Here is a 24,907-nt window from a genome sequence, read left to right on the forward strand (position 1 = left end):
CTGAGGAGCTATTGATTTTAAGATACACCATAATTTTGTGTACCTTTGAGGAAAAAAAAGTACTGCCAATTAAACCGGCCATACTGCTTTATAACTTAGCACCACCATTTTATACTTATTGAAAAAAGCTCTTTGAGGCTTATTTAGACATCCGTGCATATATTAGTGTGAAAATAGAAGTGAAACAAGGTGGCTTTGCAACATTTCTAAACCGCCTTCAGCTGGTCTGCGACTCAGAGCGGCTGCTCTCTGTGGTTGCCCGGGCAGTGTCCCTCTCTGTGACATCAAGAGCAGCGATGAGGAGTGTTTCTCCCCACGTCGCCACCCTCTTGCTGGGGAATTTTCTTCTCCCCAGACCATCACCCACTGACCAGCTTTCGAGCTGGTGCTCTTTTGATATTTCCAGAAGGTAAGAACCTAGCACTCACAGTTTTTCTCAAACGGTTCTTAAACTGTTTGTTGAAAGACAGAATTTTAACCCTGCCACTAAAGCAGCTCTGCTTTGTGCTCACGTGTGGGCAGTGGTGGTGTCATGGTCTCCACCTTGTTTGACAGCAATTTAAGGTGCCATCACCAATACTGCGCTGGGCTACCTGGTAAGCTGTTTCCTAACTCTCTAACCTCCCATGGCCATTATTTGCAGAACAGCCTTGGATATAACTCATCAGTTAGATGTATGGACAAGGATGCCTGATACCCTAATGGTTCAGCCTTGTAGGTTTATTCTATAGAAATGAGAAGCAAAGGGAGAGAATGGAGGCTATATTCTTACCTTTAAGACTCGGTAATTGCACCCATCAGTAAAATGCATTTCAAGGAATGATCCAGCTTAAATAGCTTGTATACCAGAAAGTCTTACTCAGCACTGTTGCTGTGCTCACATAATGCCCGCTACTTGGCTCTGTCATAGAAGGTTCTGCATTGTATGGTGTCTCTCTGTTTATGTGGCTGGCATTATATCCTTGGGAGTGCAGCTACACCTTACTCTTCTCACACACCATGCGATGCTTAGCCCTTGATAGACTTTTAGTGAAAATTTGTCATAAGATTGAGAATGGAGGGAACTGGGCAGGCAATGCTCAGGGCAAGGGGAATGTCCATGGTGTTTGGAGAGGGTGGGCCTGTGCTGTTTGGCTGCAGAGTGGGTTTCTGAAAGGAAGCAGTAGAAAGTTAGAAGATCAGGAACAGTTGCTGTCAGGCCACAGAGAGCCTTAAGTACAACCAAGGGATTGCACAGAACCTGACAAAGATTATCACAGGGCACCTGTGTAGGTATAATCTGATGCAGACATTGAGTCATAGATGACAGTGTGTCAAAATGAAATGGTTGCTGTTAGTCATACACCAGATAGAAAGCCTAATATACCCAAAATCTCAATAGAGGAAGTTTTCCATAATGGCACCCGCCCACCCATCCAGCCACGCATCCACCCACCCATCTACCCACCCATCCACCCAGTTATCCATCCATCCATCCATTCATTATTAGCTTCCACTGAGATTAATGGCTGGTGACCATGTACCAGGCAGGGAGGACATAAGTGGTGCCTAAGGCCTTCTGTCTGGAAGGATATGGCCATTTAGTAGGGGAGACAGATATGTGCATATCCATATATATAAGTCTAGATATATAAAAGTGTATGTAAGATATAAAAACAGTAGGGGTTCAGTGTATTATATTCAGAGTACTGTGGTATAGAAATTAGAGTGACCATCTTTATGTGGGTGGGGCAAAGAAAATTTTGCAGGGCCAAGATGATGTATGACTGAGGCCAGCACTGTGGTGCAGCAAGTTAAGCTACCTCCCCCAAGATACCAACATCCCATATGGGCACTGGTTTGAGTCCCTGCTGGTCCACTTCTATTCCAGCTCCCTGATAATGTGCCTGGAAAAGCAGTGGAAGGTGGCCCAAGTGTTTGGGTTCCTACCATTCTCATGGGAGACCCCAGATGGAGTTCCAGGCTCCTGGCTTTGGCTTGGCCCAACACTGGCTGTTGTAGCCTTTTGGAGAGTGAACCAGGAAATAGAAGACAGTCTCTCTCTCTCTCTCTCACTTTCTCTTCTCCCTTCTTTCTCTGCCACTCTTTCAAATAAATAAGCAAATATTTAAATAAATCTTTAAAAATTTTTATTATCAAGGATGAAGAAACTGTCCCCTATAAAAATATTTTCCACAAAAGAGTGGCATCCCCTGGTAAAAAAGGGGTGCAGAGAATGGTGCATAATCCATTTCCATCTTGAGAGTCACATCATGTGTTAGTGGATTCAAGGCATGTTAAAACCAGCAGTAAAAACAAACCCCAGCTTGTTTGGGTGGGTCTAATATACCATTTTCTAAACTTAGTTGACTAGTGAAATATACTATGTCAAAACCCCTATTGTGGGGCATCGGATTCTGTCCCGGTTGCCCCTCTTCCAGGCCAGCTCTCTGCTGTGGCCAGGGAGTGCAGTGGAGGATGGCCCAAGTGCTTGGGCCCTGCACCCCATGGGAGACCAGGAGAAGCACCTGGCTCCTGCCTTCGGATAGGCGCGGTGCGCCGGCCGCAGCACGCCATCCGCGGCGGCCATTGGAGGGTGAACCAACGGCAAAGGAAGACCTTTCTCTCTCTCTCTCTCACTGTCCACTCTGCCTGTCAAAAAAACAAAACAAAACAAAACAAAAAAACAAACAAACCCTATTGCAATCTTAACATCTGCTAATATCTCAACACCTATTAATAGCTTATACCTATTAGTATCTTAACATTAACGTTTAGAAAGCAGGGCTTATGGCCTGATTTGGATGGGGGCTAATCGGAGGGAAAGGGGTGTGAACTTCCACTACTCTTAGAGTTCTACTGAGAATTGGTATTTGTTGTATGCATTGTAGTGCCTGTGCTCATATCCATGAGTTGTGCTTTTTAGCATCCAAAATTCTTTTAACAAACACCAAAAAAATATGGCTTGTGCCTCAAAAGCCATATAAGTTTATGTGGGAATAAGTATTGCATTGAGACCCGCTGTTATTAATTACACTGTAAAATGCAAATGATGTTTATGAAATAATTTAGACGGGAAAAATACATACACATCGGGCACTGTGCTCAGTGAATATATCTACTGAGTAGAATAAGCGCTTCTGAGACATTTTGGCTGGTTGCAATGCTGTCTTAGACTTTAGTTTTATATGTAATTTTGGTACCAATGCAGAAATCACTTGTCAAATTACCTGGAGATGCTTTCCTCTCAGTAGCTGAATATTGCCAAGCTCGAAGCAGAAGGACCCCTATTGTTATAATGAAAAAGTTCAGCTTTAACTGAGCAATAACAATAAATGTTCACCAATAAACTTCCTCTGAAAAGTCTATTGTGTGGAAGATTTGGGATGATTTTGGATTTCTGATTATCAGTATTCTGGATGGGACTTCCCTGTCAAACATGTTTGTAGAGTTAAATCTCACACACCAAGCCTAACCCAAAATCTGTTGCTGCCTATAGGCCCATGGGCAAGCTCAATTTATACTTATTGCTTGACTGGCCAAGAGCACTCAAGGATGGCCATGGTTGTCGTCCTCATCTTCAGGTGCCCAGTGCCCTCCTTTTACCCCAGGAGGAGCCCACAGCAGAGTGTAGCGTAGTGTTGGAGTCTGTGACTGGAAAACATCCCACGTGGGTCATTTGAGATGTGGTTTCAGGGCTGACACTATTTCTCTTGCAAGTGTTTGGGTAAAGAGAAGCACTTGAGAAATATTTGTAACACGAATGAGTGAAGGAATGCACGCATGCCAGGTCCCCTTGAGCAGTGGTCCGACCTGAGCCTTGGACACGTGGGCGGGCTGACTGGTTGGTTTCTGAGGCAGGACACCCCTGCCCCTTTGACTTCTACACAAAACCTCACCAGGGGGTAGTCAGCCAGTCCTTGGGGTAGGTAGATCCCCAAACTGAGCTTTTCATGCTCCTTCGGAAGAGCGTTCCCCTCTGCAGCCCTGCAGCCAAGCCCCTCTGTCTGGGAAAAGTGCCAGGGAGGAGGAGTCTGGGAGCCAGCTTTGGACGGCGTCTGAGAGTAATGAGAAAAACACATCTCCATCTCGCTGCGCACACAGCTCCTTCTGCCTCCGCTTTGCCTGTGTGAGCTTGTGGGAGAGGCTGAAAAGCACATTCTTTAAATTCTGGCCCTTAAAAGGAATGCATCTGGGCTGAAATGTCAGCTTGGCTGTGCCCAGACTGCAGGACTGTTTTTTTTTTTTTTTTTTTTCCTGGCTGACTTTTTGACATGATAAAACCCAGCCCCTTTCCTTCTACTCTGGGGATGGTTCACAGAACTGATGAAATTTCAAGCCCTCACTCAGCCAAACTGTATTGGATTTTTATCACAATACAAAGATTTTACAAATTGCATTTCTACCCTTCCTCTTTAGCCTCTCCCTACCCCCACCTCAAGACCACATCTTATCCGAACAGGGCGCGTTAGCTATCCAAGGAAGTCTTTGCTCTGGACCTTGGGGTCAGCCGAATCACATCCATTTCTCTCCACCTTTTAAAACGCCAATCGGAGCCTCCACCTCTCTGGCCCGCAGCAGGCTGGGTCGTGCCGTAGGTGGCCAGAGGATGAGCTCACCCCCTTGTCTCCCTGCCCGGCTCATCTTGCTGAACTGTCACTCGCTGAGTTAAATCCAAGTTTCCAAAACATCATTCTTCAGCTATTTATTTTCATCTTTGGAGATTTTAAGCATTGCTTCTTTAAATGTATTCCAACTTTGCTTAGAAATTTGGCCCTGCTGACTTCTAAGACCTCCTGAGTTTAATTGCCTGATATTCCTTGACCCAAAATCACTTCTTTTTCTTTGCACTTGGAAGGACAAACTGTCACTCCCACAGACAAGGAGCCTCTAACTGGCTTTGCTCATCTCTTGTCCCAGATTTTCATGTGAAGACTCTGTGGCTTTGAGCACGGGACTGCCGTGTTCAATCTGGTGGTTTTCTGGAAGGAAGGGCTGATCAGATATTTATGTGGACAAACATTCTTTGGAAATCTACACTATGAAAGACGCATAAAGAGGAGCTTGCACTGATATGAAAGCTTAATTTATCCACTTATTTGCTTGGGTGTTCTGTGTCCTGGCACTGCAGTAGGATCTATAAGAAGGATGGAATTTGCCTTTGAGGGGTAGAGACACAAATGCAGGTAAGATAGACATACTCACCGCAGGGTTATATCCCAGTGGGACAAGGGAATCACAAGCCAGGTCTTCCAACTCATGGGAAGGAGGAAGAGAATGAACTAAACATAGTGAAGTATGTTTCCTGAGCATTGATACTGAGTAAAGCCGCCTGAGGGGTACAGAGAGGAGAATGGAAGAATGAGGCTGATGCAGTCCACTGCAGGTACTTGTCCAGGGACAGACAAGTTGCCGAGCTTACGAGGCGTGGTTGGCGCCATGGTCCCACTGCCTACTTAGCACCCAGTCATCTCCTCTCACTGTGTGGTGGGCAGGTAGCCCCTGGGAGTTACAGTAGTTCTAGAAAGTCTCCACGTCCAGCCACACATCCTTGCCAGCAAGGATGACCAGGAAAAACTGACAGTCACCTTAGCCTTGGCGACCACTTTCCACCCCTGTACCTTTCTCCCAGCTAGATTCCAGGCAACTCCTCTTTGTAGGTTCCTAAGTGACTTTGATTTTCAATATAGTTACAAGTGTGTTGGGCCTTTTAATTTAATGAAATAGCTTTTAAATAAGGGCAGAGACACTGGAGAAGAGGGCATGGCAGATTTTCACCTCATCTCCCCTGCCATTAACCGCGGGTCCTTGCTTGCCTGCTCACGTGAGCACTGCTGGGAGAATGGGAGGCACGTCTGCAGGAGGAAGGGAGAGCGCTGTTCAGAATCCACATTCAGGGAGCTGAGTGCTGACTTCCCTTGACTTTTCAGTGGGAATAGCTTTGCGTCCCAATGCCCGGAAGTGGGCTGTCGTATTTTCAGTTCTCTCTAATCTCTCTCAGTAGGTAGCAACTGCTAGTGAAGGAATGTTTGTGAATGTCCCTGAAAATGTCCTCTGGAAATCTCCACGTCCTCTTTCATGTCATGCCTTCCTCTTGCCTGCGTGTGCACACACACAGCCACACGTGAACATATGGTGGGATCCTCAAGAGGTACACAGTAGGACGAAGGTGCAGGGATTTTAGAAGACCAAGCACGGGGCTGGCACCGCGGCTCAATAGGCTAATCCTCCGCCTGCGGTGCCGGCACACTGGGTTCTAGTCCCGGTTGGGGCGCCAGATTCTGCCCCTGTTGCCCTTCTTCCAGTCCAGCTCTCTGCTGTGGACCGGGAGTGCAGTGGAGGATGGCCCAGGTCCTTGGGCCCTGCACCCGCATGGGAGACCAGGAGAAGCACCTGGCTCCTCGCTTTGGATCAGCTGGGTGCACCGGCCGCAGCGCTCTGGCCACGGCGGCTACTGTGGGGTGAACCAATGGAAAAAAGGAAGACCTTTCTCTCTGTCTCTCTCTCACTGTCCACTCTGCCTGTCCAAATAAAAAAAAAAAAAGAAGACCAAGCATGGAAGGTACAGCAGTGTTGTGGCAAAGCCCTGGTCTGGAGGTTGGGACACCTCTGTTTTGGTTCTTGTGTTTATCCCAATATGGCCCTGGGCAAGTGACTTGCTCATTTGTGTTTTATGTTTCTTACTCAATTAGGATTTTGACAATACTGTCTGTAAGAGCTTTCCGTGATTCAAAGAATCTTCCTTTTAAAATTTTTTTTAAAGCTTTATTTATTTATTTGAAAATCAGAGTTACACAGAGAGAGAAGGAGAGGCAGAGAGAGAAAGAGAGGTCTTCCATCCACTGCTTTACTCCCTAGTTGGCTGCAATGGCCGGAGCTGCGCCGATCCGAAGCCAGGAGCCAGGAGCTTCTTCTGGGTCTCCCACGTGGGTGCAGGGGCCCAAGGACTTGGGACATCTTCCACTGCTTTTCCAGTCCACCGCATAGAGCTAGATCAGAAGTGGAACAGCCAGAACTTGAACCGGTGCCCATATGGGATGCTGGCACTTCAGGAGGTGGCTTTACCTGCTACACCACAGCGCCAGCCCCCAACATCTTCCTTTTTATCTCATTGGCCTCTTCTGATATGAGACAAAGGTTAGAGTTTGACATGATCAGAACTAATTTGCACTGGAGCCAACCTGGGACCTAGAGTGAGGGATCAGTACTGCAAGTCATGCCTTACAGAGGATATTGAGGCCAAGTTTGAAAACTGAGTCCACCTGTGTTGTCTGTCAGCTCCAAGGAAAACCCTGGGAACCAGGTGGACTGCCTCATGGAGCTGTCATGTGGGAGTGAGACATTAAGGAACCAGGGCCACTAAGTGCCCATGCCTGCAGGGGCCTTGAATTATTTGCATAAGTGGACTGACTTATTTAAGGGGAAGGAGGATGGAGTGAGTCCTGACCCTTTACCTTTCATGCTGGAAATTGATGTTTTCCTTTTATGGACAAAATGTTTTCCTTCCTCAGTCACCTTCCATGTGCTTCAGGCACTTAAACCAAATCCAGAATTTATCATTTCACACCTCCTTAGCCCTAGTGCAGGAGGCTTTCAAGCAAAGCTGGGAACACAGTAGTCTCCACAGATTGTACCCAAGGGTCAGGTGAGCCTTGCATTAAAATCTGTAACTCTCCCTCTCAAGGGAAGAATTGGACTCACTGTGAACTCTGAGAGATGCAAATAAATCTTCCTCTCTTATATTCAAGAGTCAAGTATGGTCACCCAAACTAACAGCCTAAGTATAGGCACTGAGCAGACTCTGCAGGCGAAGCTGTGAGTCCTACTGGGAAGTGTGTCCTGTTCAGGCCAGGTGTCTACGTCAGCCCACCCGTCGTCTGATTCCACGATTTTTGTGACTTTGTGGTAGCTGAAGGTTGGAATATGTCCCAGCACAACTCGTATCTCCTAATCATGAATTTCCATCCATCCCTCCAACCACCATTCATCCACTATTCATCTGCCCATCCATCCATCCATCCATCCATTATCCACATAGCAAAGATTTGCTGTGCATTTACTATGCTCTGGGTACTATACAGATTGTGAGAGTAAGGTGGCTTAATGGACATTTGTTTGTACCTCAGGATTTATTTCCCCCCTTTCTCTACCATAAGGAAATCTGCCCTGCCTTTGGTTTAGAAATGATTTCCTCTCTCCCCACATGTTGGTTAGGCCTCGATTAACTGGAGCAGTGAATCCCATGGACACAGACCATCTCCACAAAGGTCATAGAGATCCATTTGGTGAGAGTCCCATGACTTAATTTAGGTCATTAAGGACCATCTGGAATCTTTATTTGGAAGGGGGGAAGAGGGAGGGGAGAGGAGTGGAGTGGAAGGGAGGGGAGGGGAGAGGAGAGACCTTCCATCTGCTGGTTCACTTCCCAAATGGCTGCAGTAATCAGATCTGGATCAAGCATAAGCTAGGAACTAGAAATTCCATCCTGGTTTGCCCCATGGGTGGCAGGAGCCCAAATACTTGGGACATCATTTGCTGCCTTCCCAAGTGCATTAGCAGGGAGCTGGATCAGAAACAGAACATCTGTGACTCGAACCGGCAGTCTAATATGGGATGCCAGCATACAAGTTATGGTTAAACCCAGCGTACCATAGTGCAAGCCACCCAAAAGACTTCCATTTAAAGCAGAGACATGAGACTAGTGCTGTGGTGTTGCAGGTAAATCCGCTGCCTGGAATGCCAGCGTTCCTTTTGAGCAATGGTTCATGTCCTGGCTACTCCACTTCTGATTCAGCTCCCAGCTAATGGCCTGGGGAAATCAGTGGAAGATTGCCCAAGTGTTTGGGACCCTGCACCAATGTAGGAGACTTGGGAGAAGCTCCTGGCTCCTGATTCCCACCTGGCCCAACCTTGGCTGTTGTGACCATCTGGGGAGTGAATTGGTAGATAGAAGATCTCTCTCTGTCTCTAACTCTGATTTTCAAATAAATAAGTAAATCTTTTTTAAAAAGGCAGATATGTGGCCTGTCTCTTTCTCTGGATTAGGACCCAAAAGTATGTCTGGGGCTTGGGCTGCCATCTGGCAACAGTCAGGGAGATCTGTAGAGGAGCATCAGTGCCAAAAAAGTTTATTTGAAATATCAGGAGTGAAAACACAAGTGCAGCTCACATCCCTCAAACCTTTACATCCAGCTTTGTCTGAGGCTACATCTAATTCTGTCACAGAGGCTGATACATTCCTGTTAATGTTCAAGCTGGTCTGAAATGGATTCAGTTGTTTGCGGCTGAAAGTGGTCTATCAAATACAGAGGCAGTGTTTGTGTAGAGGTTAGGAGCTGGGATCCTAGGCTAATTAAAGAACATGGATCTGGGGGCCAGGATGCTTGGGTTTGAATTCCAGCTTCATTGACCATGGGGGTGTGGAGTCTTCATGCCTCACTTTCTTTACCAATAAAGTAGGAATAATATTCTTACCTCATAGCATTGATACAAGGATGAAGTAGAATGTGAATGCACTCGAAATGGTGTTTGATACATAGGTAATGCCACCATCATTTTTAAAAAGGGTGAATAAAGTGGTGACAGAAACTTGGTTGCCATCCAGAGGAGCTAGGAGCTTACCATTTCCCTTTGACTGTTACCTCCATGCAGAAATGGGGCCAGATCATGGCCACACCAGTCATCACAGGGACTACTAATCTGAGTAGAGTTCTCAGCACCTATTGGAAGGACTATGTGAACAAAATGCAAATTTTTGCTGTTGCTTTAAACCACCAAGTAGCTTCATAACTATGTACATAAATAATGTCACTTGCATCAGGAGTGGAAGCTATCAAGCTCACTTGTAAACCATGGCACAATAAATTTGTCATGCTGCTGCTGAGTGTCTTTTACTTGTTTAGATGTTTTTCTGACTTACAATGGGCTAGTTTTCTCTCTCTCTCTCTCTGTCTTTCATGTTGACTGTATCTGTATGTCATGATGACATAATAGATGCCATGGTCATACCATGGTTGATTGTCTATAAAGACAATGCAAAAGGAGGCTGTCACTGTGGCATAGCAGGTTAAGCCTCTACCTCACAGTGTGACATCCCATTGGGGTGCCAGTTCAAGTTCTGGCTGTTCTGCTTTCTGACCCACTTCTCTGCTAATATTCCTGGGAAAGTGGAGGAAGATGGCACAAGTGCTTGAGTCCCTGGGCTCCTGCTTCCATATGGGAGACCTGGAAGAAGCTCCTGGCTCCTGGCTTGGGCCTGGCCCAGCCTGGCTGATGCGGCAATTAGAGGAGTAAACCAGTGGTTGGAAGATCTCTCTCTCTCTCTCTCTCTCTGCTTTCAAATAAATAAATAAATCTTAAAAAAAAGAATAAAGAAGGCAATGCAAAGATATTGTGTCACTATGACATGGTGTACCTGCCATAATAATTGGTATATTTGTGAGTCACTCTGATAGATGATACCTATATGTCATTATGACAAGGTACCATTGTATTATTTTTCAATAATTCAACAGACATAGAATGTCTGTTACGGTAGTCTGGTATATCTGTTAGTTCATAGTGTAACTGTTTGTCACTGTGACACCATGTACCTACCATTTGCAATGGTATGGTGAATCTGTCATTGGTGGTGCTAGGATATATCTGGCTATCCCAGTAGCATAAGGCTCTTGTTTTTTTATTTTATCTGGTTAGCTTTCCAGTGACCCCACAGATCAGTTCTGTGTGTTTGGGCATGTGGCTTTTACATGTGGCATCTTGTTAATTGTCTTCTAGCCAAGCTACGGCTCCAAACATTTCCGATGTCGTTGAGCCGAACTTCCTTTCTCTGCCCTGCAGAATCGACTCTTCCTGATCCAACAAATGGCTCATCTTGTTGGTATTATCTTGAATTGTCTCGCCAACCTCAAACTTGAGTTCCCTCTGAGTCTGTCTCTGCTTTTTATTCTGTATACTCAACGAATCACCAAGTATTATGGAATCGCTTCCTAATGATTCCCTAACGTGCCTCTCCTCTTTATCCCTGCTCCTGTTACAGCTCCAGGTCAGGCCTTCCTGCCTCAACAAGTACCTGTGGCAAGTCTGTTCTCAAACCTACAGGTAGACTGGTCGCTAACACAGGTGAGTAATGTCATTCCCATTTTCCAAGATCTGAAAATCAGCAGTGGCATTTTACATTTTCCAAATACAGTGAGATCTTATATTCTCGTTCCAGGTACTCCGAGATCTGGTCCCAGCCAGTTTTTATCCCCTGCCTCCCAACATTTCCCTTTGAACTCTCAATTTCACAGCCTCTTCCTTTGCTGCCTTTTATTTATGACCCTCTTTGCACCAGACAGTCCTGCTCCTGTGCAGTAGTGAGGAACACAGGCCTTCGTGTCAGGCTGCCTGAGTGTGCATACGCTGGCTCTATAACCTGAGAAGGATGTGACCTTAGGTAATTATCTAATCTCTCTTGTTTCAGTTTCTCCATCTGTAATATACCTAGCTTCTAGGGCTGTAGTGAAGATGAGAAGAGTTAATTCATGTAGAGGACTTAGAAAGCTGCCTTGCCTGGACCCAGCACTCAGAACATTAGTCATTATGAACGCTGTTAATCATTTTTATGCTTCCATCTACATCCAGATTAAATGAAGTCTTTCCTGAATGTCCTTCATCAAATATTTCCTAAATACCCCAGCCAGACGTTGAATCTTCAGTGGGGTTGCTTTTAGGCAACATTTTCCATTTTGTATTGCCATTGTCATATATATTCTAATACACCATAAGGTACAGCAGTAAAAAAAAAAACATATGTTAGATGTCTTCCTCAGCATCTGGAACAATGAATACCACAACATAAGTGCTTGATAAATACTAATAAGTGGACCCATGAATGGTTGCTTCTTACCTTTGAAACTGTAAAGATCAGAACTTGTGGCTCAACTGAAATCATTCCACGCAGAGGCCCATGGCACGTGCCTAGAGACTCCTGCACGTCTCCTAGGCAAGGATTAGTGGAATATTTGACAGGACAGACTCTGACGTAGCAGGATGAATGCTGGGATAAGCAACCAAGATAGGAGCACTCACTGGTTTGTACCAACTGACTCAGGCCTGCCCTAGGCCACCTGTGAGTGTGAGGATGCTGCGAACTCAACTGCTTTCCACAAGAAGGGATTTGTTATCTCAGATAAGAAACCTGAAGGTAGGGTCTCTCCAAGTCAGTTACTTTTGTATCTTAACCCATGAATGGAGATTTGGGTTCCTGTCATCTTTTGTTTGATGTGTTAAGGACCTGGCATTGTCTTCAGACTGTTCCCACCTGATAGTCTCTTAATACTTGTTAAACTAGAACAAGAGTGTGCCTCTTTATTTATTTATTTATTTTTTTTGGAAAGGCAGAATTAGACAGTGAGAGAGAGACAGAGAGAAAGGTCTTCCTTTTTCCGTTGGTTCGCCCCCCAAGTGGCTGCTACGGCCAGCGCATTATGGCCGGCGCGCTGCACCAACCCGAAGCGAGGAACCAGATGCTTCCTCCTGCTCTCCCATGAGGGTGCAGGGCTCAAGAACCTGGGCCATCCTCCACTGCACTCCCGGGCCACAGCAGAGAGCTGGACTGGAAGAGGAGCAACTGGGACAGAATAAGTTGCCCCGGACCAGGACTAGAACCCGGTGTGCCAGTGCCGCAGGCAGAGGATTAGCCTAGTGAGCCGCGGCGCTGGCCGAGTGTGCCTCTTCTTATCAGCAAGGAAAACTATCCAGAAGCCCCAGCAGATCTCATCTTACATATCATTGGTCAGGATTTGGCCACAGGACTGCATCTAAACGAACTACCAGTAATGAATGCAATGTCCAAGTTGGCTTTTTTTTTTTTTTTTTGACAGGCAGAGTGGACACTGAGAGAGAGACAGAGAGAAAGGTCTTCCTTTTCCGTTGGTTCACCCCCCAGTGGCCGCTGCAGCCAGCGTGCTGTGGCTGGTGCACCGCACTGATCCGAAGCCAGGAGCCAGGTGCTTCATCCTGGTCTCCCATGCGGGTGCACGGCCCAAGCACTTGGGCCATCCTCCACTGCACTCCCAGGCCACAGCAGAGAGCTGGACTGGAAGAGGAGCAACTGGGACAGAATCCAGTGCCCTGACGGCACTAGAACCTGGGGTGCCGGCACCACAGGCGGAGGATTAGCCTATTGAGCCATGGCACCGGCCCAAGTTAGCTTTTGCCAATCAGAATTTTTCCAAGTCAGGGGAAGGAGCTTTGGTCCTGGAACAAGTCAAGGCTCTTCTGGCAGGGAAGAAGGGTATTGGCTTCTGGGTAGACAACCACAGATAATCACCATATTACTCTTCATAAAAAGGAGAATGTTCTACAGTTTCTAAAAATACCTTTCACTTCTTTAGATTTTACATTAAAAACAGAACATCACCAAAAAAAATCATACTTATAAATAACACTGAATATGACCCAAGTACAGGCCAGCCTATGGAATCTCTGCATTCATCCTAGAGGTTGTCCAGCTCAGCCCTTCCCAAATCCCTAAAGTTATTCAGTCATTTGACCCTTAGGGTAGTTGCTTATGATATGAGACAAACAATATAAACATACATTTCCTCGAATGAAGTCTATTTCTACTGGCTTTAGCAGCATATAATGTTCTCTGTGCTGGTGTTTCTTATTTCCAGTTACTTATGGGGCAGTGCTCCAGCAGCTCTCATTGTCAATTAGAAAATCCTAAGAATCTCGGCAGTACACCCCAAGCCTTCTGTGACTGGGCTCACTCCAGCTCCCCAGCCTGGCACGCCTGCCCTGCTAAGAGCCCCGACTTTGAAGCCACATAAACATACAGGGGCATGTCATGTTTCTCTACTTTCATTTTTGTATTTGCCTTTCACGTTCTGTCTGTCTGGCAACTTCTGCCCATCCTTTAAGGCCTAACTCAAATGTCACCTCCTGTATCAGGAGCATGACCTTGCCTGGGCTTCCCCAGGCTGGTCCCAGGCTGGTCCCAGGCCTTTGCCAGAGTGCAATCCCGGCACTAAAGCATCCCTGTGCTGGAGCCGTCATCAGGTTGATGTAATTACCTACTCCGCTGGAAGCGGGGCTCACCAAGCCAGAGGGGTTCCTCTCCTGCTTCCTGCCTCTTGCTTCAGGCATAAACCTACCTGGCACATGGTGGGAGTTGGGGTGGCTACACATGAGCTTTCCTAGTTTTCTTCATAAATTAAAGCTAACTTGGTAGATGTGTTACTTATTACCCTCCTTCAAGACATGTTCCAATTTGAATCATAAGCTGATCATTTGTGAATAGATGAGCTATTTTCAAATGGGCACATTTCTGCACATTTACCTTGACATATACGCACTAACGGCAGCAAGAACCATTAGTGAATTCATTATTTTTGAATCCAAGTTGCACTTCTACTGCTAAGGTTAATCATTGATTTGTTTTATTCTGTGATTAAAGCCATTAGCTACTATTAGCAAATGACGATGTTTATGCATGTTTGAATATCAGCTGGGTTGCATTTCATAGCAGGGGCCCAGGCTAAATTAGTACTCTCTGGGAGTGACATCCAGAAGGGAGATACAGAGGCTTGTGGGAGGTAGCCAGTGAGGTTTCCTTGTGATAGAAGGATAATCAGAATCTGATTGCCTTTGCAAATTATTCATCATGACTGCAGACACTGGCCAGAATTTACCTTTAGTTGGATTTAGCCTCTGTTCATATCTGACTTTGAATGACCAGAGATTTCTAGGCAGGAATTCCTGAGGGTCACAGGAGTCCCCTGGCTTCTGTGTCCATGGACTCTGCTTTTAACCTCCCTTTCTCTGGGAAGTGGAATGGACCCCTTTGGTCTTTGAGACAGCTGGGAATGGAATTTGCAGACCAGAACAAGGCTTCACTTGCAAATGAGATGAAGGCACTGAACGTTGCAGCTGGTCATGTCCCTGCTTGGAGGAGGGTGGGTCTGAATGCACTTGGCACCAATGAAGCCAACTTTCTGGGAACACCCCTTCCCTCACACGTTCTGTGCTACTTAGGGGAGGTGAACTATTTTTTTTAAAGATTTATTTGCAAATCGGAGTTAGAGAGGGAGAGATAGCCAGAAAGAGAGATATCTCTCATCCATTGGTTCACTCCCCAGATGACCACAATGGCAGGGCCAGGAGCATCACCCAGACCTCCCACACTTGGGCCAACTTCCACTGCTGTTTCCAGGCTATTAGCAGGGAGCTGGATTGGCAGTGGAACAGCAGGGACTTGAACTGGCTCCCATATGGGATTCTGGTGTTGCAGGTGGTGGCTTTATGCTACAACACTGGCCCAGAAGGTGAACTATTTTTTTAACAATCCCGCAATCTCAGTGGCTAATCCTCATATCCAGTGTGGGGTTGCCGGTGGCTGGGGCTGTGGAGTCTCTTCTCTAGTCAGGATCTTTCCTTCTGGTGCCTTTTCCATCCCCTGGGGCCTTGGAGTCCCCCACAGTCTCCTCTGGGGTCTATCGGTTCCACCTGTATTCCCACTGCTCAGAACTCACATAAACTCAATGGCAAGGAAGGGCGGAAAGTGCAGCCTGGCAGCTCTGGCAAAAAAGAGAGATGGTTTGGAAACAGACTCACCAGGTGTCTGCTCCACTTTCCTGGCTTCTTTCTAGCAGGTGCGGCTCACGCATTGCTTTCAAGGCCTATTTTCCTTTGGTGTCCCAGGAAGGCTGTGCCAGGCTCAACCTGCCCTGAACGTCCTGCAGCATTTGCCAGACAGAGGCCGAGAAGGTAGCCACAAACCTGAGTTCCAGGGGATCGAAGGGCAGGGACATCCCCACCAACTCCCCACGTGGTGTGGGGGCCCAGGGTAAACATTTGTTGAGTGAATAACCGGCTGACGGGTGATTTTTAGTGAACCTAAGGTTCCTGTCATCTGACTTTGATGTACAGTCGTTTTAGAAGGCTCATCTCTTTACCCTCTGCACAAGCCTTCCTGATTGTTATCTACAGCTCATCTTTCCCAGGGAGACGGTTCAATTAAGACACCTCAAAATGAGCCCCTGATTCAAAGGTACAGCTGACTGCACTCTGATTAACTTCCTATTCATCAGTCACAGAGATATATGATGGGAATTACCAGGGCAGGTGGGAGGGAGGGCCGCCAGGCTGGTGGGGAAAGGAGGCAGCAGCTGGATCAGGGGTCTAGGGTACAAGGAAGATGGGGAAAATGTCTGGGGCAGGTGGGGACCCCCAAGAGGAGAGGAAGCCCCAGCGATGGGACAAGATCACACACAGTCTCCGAGGAACTGTTTTTGATGCCTTAGCACTGGCGTTTCTGCCTCTGTAGTTAAATGGGAACTTCCTTATGGTGTGAAAAGGAAAATAAATATTAGATGGTGGCGAAAATGGATGGCCCAGAAGGAGGTTTTGAGACCTTCCCATTTGACCTCCTCTCTGCCGTGTGACTTGCCACCTGTTTGGACACGTGACTGATGGCGCCTCTGACCCAGTCAGCCAGCTGCCCCCTGGTCAGGAGTTGGAACAACCTCACGATAATGGGTGCATTATTTTAATAATCAGGGGTGGGGAACCTTTTCTTCTGCTAAGGGTCATTTGGATATTTAGTAGATCATTTGCGAGCCATACAGAGTTAGCAACTTATAAATTAGTCTGATAAAGATATATTGAATTTTGAGTCCCACCTGCGGTTGCTTTGGCAGGCCCAGTCTGAATGATGTCACCAGCCTTCTTTGGCCCATGGGCTGGACGTTCCCCACCTCTGTTTAATTGGTGTACCGTCCTAGTTTCTGGTGTTTTTCTGGTCTTTGCTCATGTTCCTCAGCTTATGGATGATCAACCTGCTCTCTGTCTTCCTGTTCTCTGGGTCTTCTCCCCTATGCACTGTCTTTATGTCCAAATTTTCCCATTCAATAAGGACACAGCTGTATTGGATTAGGGCCCACCCTAAGGAGCTCATCTTGATCATGGGCAGAGTCTGTTTCCAAATAAGGTCCTGTTTACAGGAATTAGGACTTCAGCATCTTTTGGGGGGGGAGATGCAATTCAACCCATAACACTTACCAAAGCTCTACTGACAATGCCCCACCCCTTGCCTAAGCCTCGGACCCTCCCCAGTGTAAGAAACCTTTGGCCCAGGGTCCACTACTTGTCTTCCAGCTCCAGAAAAACATGGGGAAATAGCTTGTCTCCTCACCCCTTATCCACTCCTCCCCCAGGGTTTCTGCCCACAGAATGACACCTTTATCTGCACAGTTCATGTCCAGGTTTGGGGGCATTCTTGGGGACCTCCTCCTCTTCTCATCTCTCATGTCAGTTTTCCATCAGACCCTACAACTTTGCCCTCCCTCCTCACATATCTCCAGCCCCACTGCCATTTTCCTAGGTTAGCTTCCCATGACGCTTACCTGGACGACTGCCCCAGTTTCCTAACTGGCCTCCTTGTCTCCAGTCCTGCCCAACTCCATGTGTGAAAACATGACCTTTCCATAGTGAAATTTGTTTATAATCTTATTCCCAGCTTGAAACTTCTCAAGGTTTTCCCTCTTGCCTTTGAGATAGATAAAGAAAAAGTCTTCAGTGTGTTTTACACGCCCCCTTATAATCTATCCTATTTAACTCTGCAGTCTCATTTCTCCCCACTCTCTCTGCAGTGACTTCGAGCTACAGCAGTTTCTTCTGCCCTGCATCAAGACCTTTGCACCTGCTGTTCTTCTGGAAATTTTTTCTCTTTCCACTTCCACATTCTTCCCGTAGCTATTTAGAGTTAATACTTTGGTGAGACCTCACTTCCTCTATCAAAATTTCCCTTAATTGCCAAGAGTTTCCCCAGAGTTCCCTGTTCTGTTACAATGAGTAGGGTGGAAATCACACTCGACTCATTCTTTTTTTTTTTTTTTGACAGGCAAAGTTAGACAGTGAGAGAGAGGGACAGAGAGAAAGGTCTTCCTTCCGTTGGTTCACTCCCCAAAATGACCTCTTTGGCTGGCGTGCTGTGCCTATCCGAAACTAGGAGCCAGGTGCTTCCTCCTGGTCTCCCATGCGGGTGCAGGGCCCAAGCACTTGGGCCATCCTCCACTGCCTTCCCAGGCCACAGCAGAGAGCTGGACTGGAAGAGGAGCAACCGGGTCAGAACCGGCGCCCCAACCGGGACTAGAACCCAGGGTGCCGACACCGCAGGTGGAAGATTAACCAAGTGAGCTGTGGTGCCGGCCATCGACTCATTCTTGTATCATCAATTCTAACACAATGGCCAGCATCAAGGCTGGCTTCATGGGCATGGGACAGTGCAGCCATAAAATGTCCTGTGCTCAGGAGAGCCTTACTTAGGTTTGATGCTGTGTGCTTATTGACTTGAAAGTCTTAACAATATCATCTTTGAACTTGAACTTTGCAATAAAGTCCAGTATGCCATTATGCATGCACTGAGGGTCCCACCTACCCATTGCATCTTAAAGGTGGATTCTTTGAAGCTCAATCTCCTCAACACATCCAATAACTTTATTTATTTTTTTTTAAAGATTTTATTTATTTACTTGAAAGTCAGAGTTACACACACACACACACACACACAGGGAGAAAGGGGGGGGTCTTCCACCTGGTGGTTCACTCCCCAATTGGCCACAATGGCCAGAGCTGCACTGATCCGAAGCCAGGAGCCAGGAGCTTCTTCTGGGTCTCCCACGTGGGTGCAGGGGCCCAAGAACCTGGGCCATCTTCCACTGCTTTCCCAGGCCATAGCAGAGAGCTGGATGGGAAGTGGAGCAGCCAGGTCTCAAACTGGCGCCCATATGGAATGCCAGTGCTTCAGGCCAGGGCGTTAACCCACTGCGCCACAGTGCAGGCCTGACCCAATAACTTTAAAAAATTGTTATTATTTTAAATGTATTTGTTTATTTGAAAGGCGGAGTTACAGAGATAGAGGGAGAGACATGGAGATAGAGAGGGAGAGAGAGAGAGGTCTTCTATCTGCTGGTTTACTCCCCAAGTGGCTGCAATGGCCAGAGTTGGGCTAGGCTGAAGCTAGGAGTCTAGAGCTTCTTCCAGGTCTCCCATGTAGGTGCAGGGGCCCAGGCAACTGGGCCATCTTCTGCTGCTTTCCCAGGTGCCTTAGCAGGGAGCTGGATTGGATGTGGCCTAACCTGGTCTTGAACTGGACCCATATGAGGTGCTGGCATCACAGGCAGTAGCTTTAGCTGCCAGCCCCCACCCAGTAGTGTTTGCTACCCTCTGAGCCTGGGTGTGGGGAGCCTTGGAGAGGACAGGGCACTTATGAGAGTCTACACTTGCCCATGAGAATCCCTAAGGGATGTCCATTCCGGTAAGATGCTGGTTCCCTCCAGTACTTCTATTAACCTTGCTAACCTTCCTGGATTATGCTAGCTCAGGGAATGACCACTGTCCACACAGTCATGACTAGAAATGTGGCTCTCTTCTGTGACCCCCTCTTCTCTCTTACCTGTTATGTCCAGTTGTCCACAGACCCTACAATTTTGTCCTGCAATTTTCCAAAGAGATCCAGAGACTGAGGAAGGGAGACCAAGCTTTTTTTGGAACAAGTGGCCCTGTGTTTTCACATTGCAATGAATCCTGAAAATTTTTTAAAAGACAGAGTGACAGAGAGCAGAGAGAGAGAGAGAGAGAGTGAGAGAGAGAGAGAGAGATCTCCCATCCTGCCATCTGTTTGTTCACTCCGCAAATGGCATAAACAGCTGGAGGTAGGCCAGGCTGAAGCCAGGATCCAGAAACTCTGAGTCTCACATCTGGATGGCAGGGACTCAAGTACTTGAGCCATCATTTGCTGCTTCCCAGGCACATCAGCAGGGTGCTGGATCTGAAGTCGAGTAGCTGAGACTTGAATCAGTGTTCTACTATGGGATGTGGATGTTGCAAGCTTGATCCGCTGTGCCACACCGTGTGCTCTAAGCCCTGCAAATCATATAACTGGCTGTCTCTGCTGGGCATACAGCAGGAGCTCAAAGATGGCTGAGTTTTTGTCTTCTTAAATCTGTCTCTAACACACCCATGTTCCTTCCTTTGCACCTCCATGGCCCTAATCAGGGACCAAGTCCTGCGCTCAGGCTATTTCAGCAGCCCTTTGCTGTATCCCAGGTGCCTAGAAGAGGGTTTGACACAGAGCAGGACATCAGCTGAGACGTGATGAATGAAGGAACTAATTGAATCAGTGAGGAAAAATGGTCATGAAAATAGCCCAGTGTCAGTTCTGCAAGTTAAAGTGCTTTGTAACAGCACCTCCCAGGCCCACTGTTGTTAAATATCTCTGGGAATTATTGAATCAATTCTGCATTCTGGCCCCTGCCAGAAGGTGGCCAGAACCTTGGGCTGATCTGCCCTTCACCTTGGGAGAGCCCAGCTGCAGGCAGCAGGTGCACAGCTGGGGAAGCACAGAGACTTCCAAGGTGGGAAGTGGTTTATGAGGCATTTGAATGACCCAGGGGCAAAGTGAACCTCCAGAAAACGAAGAGCTGCTAGGTGTTCAGTGGTGTTGTCTGCAGGCCTCCTGTAAGGGCTCCTTGCAGGAGGAAGAGGTGTGTCTTGCACTTGTAGTCTACATATGAAAGGGAAGGTGGGGAGGGGAGAGAGAGAGAAAGAGAGAGAGAGAGGGAGAGCGAGCGAGCAAGCTAGAGAGGTAAGAGAGGGGTTTGGTTTGGCTCTCCTCCTCTGCCTCATTTTACCCAGTGAGGACCTGGACTCTGGGAGGTTTGCAGCGGTGCCTGGGAGTTGCCTCTGAAGAAGCTGTGTGTGGAGGCCTGTGCTCTGGCTGCCTGGGTCTCTGCTACATCAGCTTCACTACTTCTCAGTGTAGACGGACTGATCCGCTGGGCTGAATGTGCTTTGCCTCTGTCTTTGTCCATTTGGACAGTGATAGCAAGAACACCATAAACTGGGTGGTTTAGAAACTGCAGGAGTATCTTTCTTACAGTCCTGGAGTCTGGGCAGTTCAAGATCAAGACATCGGCATATCCAGTGTCTGGCAAGGTTTTGCTTTTTGCTTTATGGATAGTGTCTTTTTGCTGCATCCCCCACCTGGCAGAAGGGGGAGCTACCTCTCTGGGGTGTCTTTATAAGAACACTAAGCCCATTTAGGAAGACTTCTGACTCACAGCCTAATCACTTCCAACCATCTCTGCCTTTAAACAGCACCAGGCTGGGCTTTGGGACACAGCATAGGAATTTGGGGAGAGCATAAACATCAGGCCCCTAGTGCCTTCAGAGATTCACCGTGCAATCTAGGATTCTATCTGAGCAGGCGCCATAGTCACACCCTTCAAGGCATCAGGCACATCTGCTAATGTTCCAGTGGCTTTCGCCACTGGGCAAAAGCCAAGACAGCCATAGCAACGATGCCCACAGTAGTACACACTGCAGCCACCTTCTGTTGATAAAGTTTTGAGAAGTATACTTAGTGGCATATCTACATTTATATCTACATATACATGCAAAAGATTTGTTTTATTTATTTGAAAGCTAGAGTAACACTCATACACACACACACACATATACAGAGAGAGAGAGAGAGAGAGAGAGAGAGAGAGAGAGGAAAGACACAGAGAGAATGAGATCTTCCATCTGCTGGTTCATTCTCCAAATGGCTGCAATGGCTAGGGCTGGGCCAGGCCAAAGGCAGCATTCAGGTCTCCCACATGGGTGGCACATGCCCAAGCACTTGAACTATCTTCTGGTGCCTCCCAAGGTGCATCAGTAGGGAGCTGGATTCGAAGTGAAATTGTTGGGACACAAACTGGCACCCTGATACTGGGTGCTGGCATAGCAAGCAGGAGCCCAACTTGCTGTGCCACTAACTGACCCCCTAGTGGCTTTTATATAAACAATGGACTGTTTTATTGGAGGAAATACAGATTTCTATGGTCCATTCAGTTCACAGCAAAGCAAGTTGTGTCTGTCAACTATGTTTGACATGTATCATTGCTATGGAGGGCAGGCATGGTCAGTGAGGGGAAGGCATTTGACGCTGGTGGCTCATGATGAGTGCAGTGAGATGAACATTTTTTGTGATTGTAGCAGCTGTAAACCCACAGGTGATCAAGGTGCCAGCTGCTTTTTGTCCTGTCTACTTCCTTTACTAACATGAGATGGAATTCCAATGCTGCAGGCAATTTGAAAGTTCTTCCCAGGGTGTTTATGGGATTCACCACACGGTTACCCTCCCTGCAGGCTGCCTCAAGCTAATGACTGAGCGTGGCAGGTACACTAAGGCAGCCCATCTCTGCATGGTACAGGACAGCTCCAGGAGCTGGTGTGGGCTCAGGTCCTTCCAATGCCCGTCCCCACATTGCTTGAGGCTGTGCTGCAGTTCCAGGCCCTTCTTCCCTACATCCTCCTTCCTTTCTTCTTTCCTGTCAGAGGTGTCAGATCTGTGTCACAGGTTGGAGTCTTCCTCATTCTTCTTCTCCCTCCTCCAAGGAGTATCTTGCATATCTAATTCCTTTTGGTGTCTGCTTCTCAACAACCCCCATGAATGATTGTCTTCCTCATCTCTCTGTAAAGTAACTTTTATGTTTCATGCTAATGGTGGGTTGTCAGTGCTAAGGATGAAACTGTCAATTAAAGAAGTAGAGGAGACAGAATTGGAGAGGGGAAAACAGATAGAGGCCTGGGGTTTTGGTATCTACAGAAATTGTGGAAACTGACTATGCCTCAAACTCAAGCTAGAAAGAAGTGGCTACATAAGCCTGATGTAAGTGCTAAACATGTCAGTGACCTGGACTGTGTTCATTTAGCAACACCACAGTGAGAGGTGACTCTGAGCCCATAGATGTAGGGCCAGAATCATTGATCAACAAGAAGTCATCTCCTAAGCACAGCGGAAGTTTTAAGCAACTTCAAATGACTTTAGGTAGAAGATACCATTTTTTTCTTGTTTTAAAATGTATTTATTTATTTGAGAGAGAGAGAGAGAGAGAGCGCACCTATCCACTTGTAATCTCCCCAAATTCCTGCAATGTCTTAGACTGGGCTGGGGCCAAAGCTGGGAGCCAGGAACATGATCCAGGTCTCCCACATGGGTGGAAAGAACCAAATTACTTGAGCCCCACTGCTGCTTCCCAGAATATGTATTAGCAGGAAGCTGGAGTCAAGAGCCAGAACTGAGAATCAGACCCAGGCACGCTGATGTAGGACATAAGTCCTTTACCACTATGGTAAATATCCATTGCTGGAAAATACCTCTTAAAGTAACAGAGACTGAGTTGGTCTCCCACTCTGGTTAGTTAAGCACTTGGTTTAGGTTAAAACATAATACAGAAATATAGGGTAATAGTCCACTTCTAAGCTTCAAGGGTTATAGATGTCCAGACAAAGCCATGTGCACGCTCGTCAAGATCGGCAGGTTCTCTAGTGGAGTCACCCATGTTCCCAAGAACAGTGTCTGAGGCTAGAATTCGTAACCAAATGCACAGTGTGGCAGTGACTGTGCTTCTTGGTGGGACAAATCACATCTGAGTAAGGGAATGGCACTTTGAGATGGAGAACACAACTAAGGTGTCCACACACTGCCGGGGGACTCTGCTCAGGTGGTGTCCTGGACATCAGTGCCTATGTATGCAGAGAAGGTGCTGAAGAACTGGGGTGGGTCCTGCACAGATGGCACTGTGGGATTTTCAGGTCCCCAGGGATAGGTAGGGCTGGACCATTTCCTCAGGTGAGCAGGAGGAGGTCTCCTGAGGCCCTCTGCCTCCCGCTTTCCCGCTGATATGCCTCTAAGGACCGCGGAAAGGTGTGTTCCAGGAGGCCTGAGGGTAGAACCTGAAGCACCCTACAATGATACACATTTGATGACCTTATGTTCCACTCCATTACCTACTTGTGCGTTTTATTTATTTCCTAGAATGACAAGATGATTTTGTATAATTTAACATAACTCTCTATGAATGCCCACATTATAATTTGTGAAGTAGTATCAGCCATTAATGTTTTTAAAAAATAGTTAAAATACCTCTCAGAATGCCACCAGCTAGGAAATTCTTGCTAATTTTTGAAAAACAAAAGTGATACATGTATAAAAAGTGGCAAAGTCTGAGATAAAGTCAGTTCTTCCAGGCACTGCTACTTGTGAATGCAGCCAAGGTCAGAGGATGGAATAATAGCCTAGATACACCCTCCTCCTTAAACAAAAGGAGACAAAAATAGGCAAGTGCATTTTCTAGTCATTGGATAACAAGGGCTAGTTCAGGACAGAAATCTTGGAGTGAAGACAGACATGTGAAGGGAGCCCTGTGATTGTCCTGGCCAACTGCCTGGGTTTCCAGGCTGCAGCACAGTGATGGGGTGTCCCGTGGATCCTGAAAGTCTCCCTGAGTAGAAGAGATAGAGCTGAGACTCTGGGGTGGTCCAGGATGTCAGGGAAGAATATTAGAAAGAAGGCAAGAACATAGAAGAAAGCTGCACAGAGAGAGAAAGAGCTTTGGAGATGTCTAGGGGGACCCCCGCAGGGGTTCAGCCAAGTAATGATCAGCCTGGAAAACATCTGCTACAAAAGAGCAGGCAGAACAATTCTTGATCACACAGGGCCAGGAAAATACTGAATGAGCCAGAGTGAAAACATTGTAATGCACAGGGCACCAGGTAAAGTGTTCGGCTTATAAAGTATTCAGTTGTTGCCTCAGTGGTGGGTCAAAATTAGTGCTCTGTTAAAGGCTACCCTAGTCCTGCCTAAAAATGCCTTGAAAGAAAGCCTTGAAAGGATCCAGCTGTTTCCAAGCAATTTAACTGGGTCCCACTGCAGTGCTAATAAATATTTAAAGAATAATATCAAGAACCAAAGAAGATAAAATTCACAATATCTGCAACCCAATATAAAAAAGCTAGATATGCGAAGAATCAGAAAAATGTGATCTGAATGAGGAACTCAATTAAGCAATCACTCTAAACAAAGTCAGAAAGGATGGATGATAAAGGAGAGGGC

The 24,907-nt window shown here is 46.9% G+C and overlaps 1 long non-coding RNA gene across 2 annotated transcripts in view; it reads left to right on the plus strand.

Annotated features, from left to right (window-relative positions):
* Positions 1–307: 307 nt before the first annotated feature.
* Positions 308–24,907, plus strand: part of LOC103347828 (uncharacterized) — a 316,501-nt gene continuing 291,901 nt past the window's right edge. For both annotated transcript variants that reach the window (XR_011386759.1, XR_011386758.1), the window contains exons 1-2: positions 308–409; positions 11,018–11,100. This is a non-coding gene — a long non-coding RNA (uncharacterized lncRNA). The remainder of the gene's footprint in view (positions 410–11,017; positions 11,101–24,907) is intronic.

The sequence above is a fragment of the Oryctolagus cuniculus genome, chromosome 2 (genome assembly GCF_964237555.1).
Source record: "Oryctolagus cuniculus chromosome 2, mOryCun1.1, whole genome shotgun sequence".
Lineage (NCBI taxonomy): Eukaryota > Metazoa > Chordata > Mammalia > Lagomorpha > Leporidae > Oryctolagus > Oryctolagus cuniculus.